At 36.0% G+C, this 7,793-nt stretch overlaps 1 non-coding gene across 1 annotated transcript; it reads right to left on the reverse strand.

Annotated features, from left to right (window-relative positions):
* Positions 1-391: 391 nt before the first annotated feature.
* Positions 392-497, reverse strand: LOC113601601 (U6 spliceosomal RNA). The gene has a single exon (XR_003422897.1). It is a non-coding gene; the product is annotated as a U6 spliceosomal RNA (small nuclear RNA).
* Positions 498-7,793: the final 7,296 nt, after the last annotated feature.

Genomic DNA, 7,793 nt, shown 5'->3' on the forward strand with positions numbered 1-7,793 from the left:
TCAATAATCCCTCTATACAGCAAAAGCTGGGTGAATACCTAGGAATGTTGACTTTTTTAAAGATGAAATTATTTTGATTTAGAACTAATATCTTACTAAAAAGCGAATCACTTTACTATAAGCGAGTTGACTTCACAAGCAATGCCGATTTAAGAATGAGCTTCAGTGATAAGTAGAGAATGAACCCAATGGTCATAACCTATTAAGATTTGGAAAGGATTTGAGACATCTTCAGACCGACTGCCTATCTAATTAAGAAAGCCCAATATAACAAACTGGGAGTTAGGTGACCAGAATGAAAACCTTGCATATTATGAAAGAAAAGCCTGGTTCTGTTCTGTGTTAGCTCTGTCACCAGAGCTGCCTTGAATTAAACCAAATTCCACTTCTTTTGAAATTGGATTATTTATTATTTTACGTGTCATCTTTGGCCAAGAACCACGCTAATCTTCTCTGTAGCATTCCAATATTCGTACACGTGCTGCCAAAGTGAACACTCTTCATTATCTTAAATAATACTTCCTGACCCTGTGTTCAATTCACAGACCCTATGGTAGGTGCTAGAATTTCTTCTACTCCTTCATCTACCAAAATAATATGCAATAATAACTCCCCCTACTTGCCTATATTGTCCATTGAGACTTCCAAAAACTGAAGTTGCATCAGAAGAAGGCAGAGAGTCCATCAGTGAGAAAGGGGAATAACTTTCACAGGATGGAAATAGAAAGCCATAGAATAGCACATTGAAAAGGGACAGGAAGAGAGAAGACATCTGGGTGTAGGTGGTCATGGCTTGGGTTGGGTGTGAACCACAGTATGGGGGAAGGGGGTGGTAATAGGCAGATGCAATAAACAAAATAAATTTTCTCAAAAGGTACGGATAAACTACAAAAGTAGAATACAGGTCGGAATGGAAGGCAAAATAAATCCCTACTTAATTGTAGATCTTGAAATAGAAACATTTGATAACTTTTCTCTACCTCTCTTTTTCACACAATAACCATATTCCATTTGGTCTGTAGGGCTACATCTACAGAACTCCCTGTCGCTTGCTCCTCCCTTCAACTCACCCAAGCAGCTCATTCTGTGGATACTGGTGGCATCTCAAAGTAGCAGGACCAGCAGAGTGGATACAATATACCATACTGCCTGCTGGCCCCACCAAGACTGCCTTTTCCCATGATCATATGGCTTTGTTCCATCTATTCAGTTATCATCCCTGTCCCCTTTCATAACAGAATTTGATACAAAAAGAAAAAAAAATACAAAACTAGTGTTTCAAAACCACAGTCATTATTTTGGGTGAAATTTGTATCCCAGATACTGGATCATCCCCCACTAACATGAAAATATACTGGAGTACTGCCAGTCTTTCCCATTATCTACAGTTCTGTTATCGTCTATCTTTATCTATTGACTGTTTAAAACAAAATCTCCTAACTCTATTGCCCTGATCTAGAAATTCAAACACCTGTAAACTTATTAAAAATATGCCCACGTGTCTATTGTCCTTTCTCCAATTTCTTAATCCACATTTTCCTCTCAACCTACTCCATTCAAACCATTCTGATGAGCCATTTTCACTGAGGTTGCAAATGACACAGATGAATGCTCCTTGATGTTCTTTAATTTATATTTAATTCATTTTAAATGTAATAAATACTACTGCTCTAACATTTAAAAATGAGCAGAGGTTCTAAAAGGAACTTCCCTCCCTACCTCTAACACTAGCACTCAGTTCTCCCCGTAAAGTAAATTGCTAGTTTATAGGTATACATCTAGAGATATTTAATATGCATACAAGCATTTCTTTTTAAATTTTTTTCAAGCGGTAGCATGCAGTCTTCTGCTCATTTTTTTTTTTCATTTACCATATCTTGGATATCATCCCATATCAACACATAAAACTTCCTATCCTTATTTGCCTCTCATTGTGTGCTTTTACATTTTTTTATTTAATTGTTCCCTACCTATGGACATTTTGGTGTTTTTAATCTTTCACTTACAAATGATGCTACAATAAATAACTGCACATATCTCATTTCATCCATAGTGGAGTTTACAGGATAATTTTTTTAAGTAGGCTCTATGCCCCATATGGAGCCCAGCACGGGGCTTGAACTCACAACTCTACGATCAAGACCTGAGTTGAAATCAAGAGTTAAACGCTTACCCAGCTAAGCCATGAGTCACCCCACAGGATAAATTTTTGAATGGGATTTTTAAGTCAAAGAATACGTGTGTTTTTAAATCTTTGCCATATATTACTAAATTGCCCTTTATATAAGTTATAATTTATAGTTTCCCAACATAGTTATCAATGCAGTGGTTTATTAGAGCTGTACACTTAATTATTTACTTACACAGCTCCTTTCAAAATACTATATGAATAGTGATTTAGTCTATAGAATGATCTTCTGCTATCCCATTTCCTCTGTCCTTAACCTTTAATTTTAGCAAATTAAAAAAATCTTCCTTAGCATTAAGCTTTTAACTATTAAATGACTTTATACTTCTGTTACCAGATTTATCAGTTCTAAGTGTATATTTTGATCCACTGTTATAAAAGACAAAGAAACAACCAAACTTGTTCTTTCTTTCCTATACACACTCCCCTTTTCTTCCTAACTTTTTTTAGCTACATGATTTATTGCCAAGATTTACAAAAGTTGTATTATATTCTATAACCATAACTTACACAATGGTTTGCACATTAGTCCTAAAATCTGAATACTTAGTCTTCCAATGGCAAACCCTGCAATCAGAGCCTTATGGTTCTAGTGTCTTAGTCCTACACCCCTAACATTCTTCACTAACCTTTCTGTTTAGCTTGTCTATTCATCTCTTATCAACCTCTAATAGTATGTTCAAGAAGGCCTCATGGTAATTATATTATCTGAGCTCTTGCATGTTCAAAAATGTTTACTGCCTTTTAGAAAATAGACATTGCTTTGCTAATTTCTGGTGTTGACTATTGCCATAGAAAAGTCCAATTATAATCCCAGCTATCATAAAATAGAGAGTGACTTAGGCCAGATTGTTTACTTGCTTGCATAAATAAATAAATAAAGTAATTAATTAGTGAACAAATGAGTGAGTGAAGGAAGCAAAGAACGGAAAGAAGGAAAGAGAGAAAGAAAGAAAGAAAGAAAGAAAGAAAGAAAGAAAGAAAGAAAGAAAGAAAGAAAGAAAGAGGAAGGAAGGAAGGAAGGAAGGAAGGAAGGAAGGAAGGAAGGAAGGAAGGAAGGAAGGAAGGAAGAAAGAAAAGAAAAGAAAAGAAAAGAAAAGAAAAGAAAAGAAAAGAAAAGAAAAGAAAAGAAAAGAGAAAGCTAACTATTGATATTCACATGTATTGGGGAATACAAACTGTGGAACGTTTTTTGTTGCTTTGGCTGCTTTTGATGTTAAAAAGTACATACTCTTATATCCTGCTTCCACAAAAATGGCATACGTTAAATAGATCATTCAAAGCCAAAGAGCAAATATTAAGCAATGAGTACTCATTTAATATTTTAAAAACAAAAACAAACACCAAATTCCATTCCCCAAAATTCTGGCTATTAAATGAAGTGATGTATAATTTGGGATTCCTGTCACAAAGATTTCATAAGCAAGTTGTCCTATGCAATGAGTCTGCCCTGAGCCTTACATTAGGTTCCATTTTTCTTCCACTGAAAATCAGAGATTGCTAAACATTTCTAACATCTACCAAATTTCTTTCCTTCCCTAAGTCGTATGTTGTATTACTTTATTTTGTTTTAATGAGCCAAAAGAGTTCTTTCCTTCAGTCACTAAAGGGGTTGTTTTGTACTCTATCATGTTTAAAACACATTCAATGTGCCTTCAGTGTGAATGGACTCACTGTTCTTCTAGACATAATTATTGGATACCTAACTAATATTCTCTGATGAAATGTAAGTCAACTGTAAAATCTTCAGCGAGACTTTGCATACTGATGTTAGCTAATTTTACTGAGTACTAAGTGTCTGGAATTGCACTAAGATCTTTAACACATTTTTTAGTTGAATCATTTAGTGCATATAATCCCAACAGCAAAACTGGGGTAGAATACTCACATTTTTCAGAGGAGGAAATTGAGTCCCAGAAAGGTTAAGTAACTTGTGTAGGCTCACAGCCAGAGAAGGGCAGAGCCATGATGTGAAGCAAAGCATTCTGATTCTAGAACCCAAGCACTTTACCACTGTTGTTAACACAACCATCCAGTTGATGTCTGGGCTAAGGGTTATTAATATGCCTTTCATAGTGTCTGCATTTGATATCAATGAGAGAGGTGTGTTTGGGCTTATCATTAGGCACACAGATTACCTTATTCTGGCTCATATTAGCAACATCAAGACAATGATTAATCCAGTAAAATTGGTGCACGGGAGTCAAGACAGTTTAGGGCTTGCAGCTGTCTGATTTTTTTTTTTTTTTTTTTTACTTTTCAATCCATTGTTTCGACATCAGGTCAATATCCTTAGAGATATTGTTAAGGCATAAAAGGTGGGCATACACACGCACACATCCCCCCGCCCCACACAGACTTTTGAGAATGGTATTATAAATTCCAGATCTGTGCAAAGCTCTTTTTATGTTTCAGATTATGTAGAAGGCAAGACTGGGAGTGTAACCTGATGGTTTGCTTGCTTTTCCTCTCACCTGTGCTCCTTGGGAAGCAATAGTAATAGCATCATTATCACATCCTCGTGCTTTTCAACGTAGGGTGTGATAAAGTTGCAGTGAGTGCAATTTCTTCTGGGAGAATAAAACTTTTGCTTTTTCCCTGCTAATGTGCAAAAACAAATAAAAGCAAAACAAAACAGAAAAGAAACTTGAGTGAGCTGCTCTGAAAAATATGCTCCAATAGAGAAAACTTAAAAAAAAAAAAACCCCAAAACATTGTTATCAGGCAAAAATAACACATTTGAATAAATATTTATGTATGGTTTCCTAGTCTTCTGGCTTATGCTCCTTCATGTACCTTGCAGGAAGTTAAAGAAACAACTATAAATCATAAATAAGGAATAAAACGAACTCTATGAAAGTCTCTGATTATTCCATTACTGAAATCCAGCTTAGCAATCATTCCTTTCCTTCCCAGTATATTTCTATAAACAATCCAAAACAAACCTGTAGGATTTATAGAATGCTTTTAATATAAATGAAAGTGGAACCACGCACAGAACTGGCGAGAAATTAATTCACATTTCTCTCTAGCAAAAAAAAACCCAAAACACAAAACAAACAAACAAACAAACAAAAAAACCACAGTGTACTGGGAAAACAACATATTCCTAACGAGCAAAACCAAGGAAGACTTTTAAATAACTTGATATCCTTTGTATCGCAGGGTGCTTCTGTAGGCTATGACCCAAAGTGAAAGCTAATGGACTAAGAAATTTAATATTTTTTTCTACCACTGATTCTTATATGAACTGGGGGATGTCATTTTGCTTTGTTTGTTTGTTGTTGTTGTTGTTTGTTTGTTTGTTTTAATGATAAAAGTGAATAGATGAGCATGAGCCAGCCCAGCTCAAAGAATGACAAAAACGAATCTACCAGAAACCAAAATGCTTAGTTTGGGCTGAGAAATGCACTTTGAAAATAACCTAGGAGAGCTACAGAGCTTTCATATTGTAATCAGAACTCTCGAAGATCATTCAATAGAACCCAGTTCTTTCATTCATCCATATACATTTGGTCAAAACTACGATTTTATTATTCCTACTTCTCCTAGGAAATCTGGATCCCCATATCCCCTTATGTTGGAGAATCTTCTAGACATTGTTACCTCTATGCAAATCTTCTGTGACTAACCCCACACACATCTCATCCATTATGGATATTCATGCTCCAAATTTAATTCAAAAAAAAAAATCAAGCGATTTGTAAATCATAACTCTGGATTATAACTTTATAAAGACCTGATCTAGTGTTAATTAAAGATTATATATAATTTTAAGTATATTCAAAATGCATAAGAACACCTGATAATGCAAGATAATCCTCATGCTTATTGTAGAAATATAATTTCAAATAAATTCCAGTCATTGCCAAAAATATATTTTTGAAATAAGTGGATATTGGCTCTATTTTTGAGAAAGAAGTTGAGGCTTCCCAAGTGAGTTCACAGCAAGGTGGAAAGTAATATCTATTTTTCTCAAATGTGTTAGACAAGGCCACCAGAAACTATGTTAGGGGCTAAAATTAGCCACTGTAACAAAGCATAAGGCAATACTGTTATACACTGTCACTGTGTTTCAATATGCAATATGTTTTGATGGAATTCAGTAGTTTTTATAAGTTGGAGTCACTCAAACAGCTCCTTTTTTTCTTTGTCCATCCATATGATGCTTAACAACCAGGTTTATAGCCTTAGCATTAAAAAAAAAATTTCTTAAACGTTTATTCATTTTTGAGACAGACACAGACAGCATGAGCAGGGGAAGGACAGAGAGAAAGGGAGACACAGAATCTGAAGTGGGCTCCAGGCTCTGAGCTGTCAGCAGAGACCAATGCAGTGCTCGAACCCACAAACCACGAGGTCATGGCCTGAGCCGAAGTCGGACACTTAACCAACTGAGCCATCCAGGCGCCCCAGCCTTAGCATTTTTTAATGGAGTGTTTTGGTATAGTACAGGCATAGGGTTCATATAATTATTATGGACAGTCAACCATAAGGTATAAAGCATACATTATTATATAATTAATATGCCACAGGCTTTTCCACTGAATTTAAGTCAGTTTTATACATGAGAATTAATGAATATCCCTTTAATTAAAAATAACTTTAAGGCATGATCAATTAGTCAAAACAACTATATCAACACAGAAGTTTCAAATCAAAGTGGCAAGTTTAATGTATTGCACAATAGAGGCAAAGAAGAATGCACAGTAAGGAATAATTCCAAAATCCTACATCAAAATAACTGAAATTAAGTTCATCACAGGAGTGGCTATGGGAGAAAACGTCACCATTAATGTCCTCCTGGAGAATTTTTAAAAACAATAAATACACTCATCTGTTGAATTTAGTGCTGGTCTTATCTAGAAATTAAATTGTCCTAAGTTCCAGCTTCCTTCTCTGCTAGTTGAAAGTACATTGCTGTTATGATTAACGATGAACCCTAGAAACCCATCTTGTCCACAAACCCCTGTGGCACACCACAGAGTTATTGCAAGAGGTTTATGAATTCCTGTGTCCACCAGTTTTGTGGACTAAACAAATCACATACACATATCTATTATTACTTTTTCAAATACAGTTAGTGTTGAGAGTTTAACTAAATTAATCCATGATATTGCTGCCTGGACATCCATTTTGTTCGGCCAACTAGTCTGCAGGGACTTTAAACTGACATTAGCCTCTCCTGCAAACTCATGCCTTGGATAGCAGCTTTAGAGTCACAAGCAAATAGAAGTTCCTAATGTGACTTCAACTGTCTCTCCTATCTCCCAGTGCCTATATGCCTCATGCATTCCTTAGATAATACCCCCCTGGGGACTTACCAAAACACAACTCTTTGGTTACAACGGATCAATCCAGCCCTAGCTGAGAAGCCCCAAAGTACCCTACCCATTCACACTACTAAAGGCATGGACCCCAGGTCCTGCCTTCTCTCTTTACTCTGCCTTCGTGTCCCCATGCAGCCCCTCGAGTTGTCCTTCCTCCAGGGCCTGTGCGTAATAAGCTTTTCTGCCTCAATTTCTCTTGTGGTCTGTTACTGAACTACAACCTACTGGCCAGCATTCTGTGCTCCACTTAGTAAACGTTAATTTAACCAAGTCAT

This window comes from Acinonyx jubatus, chromosome B3 (genome assembly GCF_027475565.1).
Source record: "Acinonyx jubatus isolate Ajub_Pintada_27869175 chromosome B3, VMU_Ajub_asm_v1.0, whole genome shotgun sequence".
NCBI classification, from domain to species: domain Eukaryota; kingdom Metazoa; phylum Chordata; class Mammalia; order Carnivora; family Felidae; genus Acinonyx; species Acinonyx jubatus.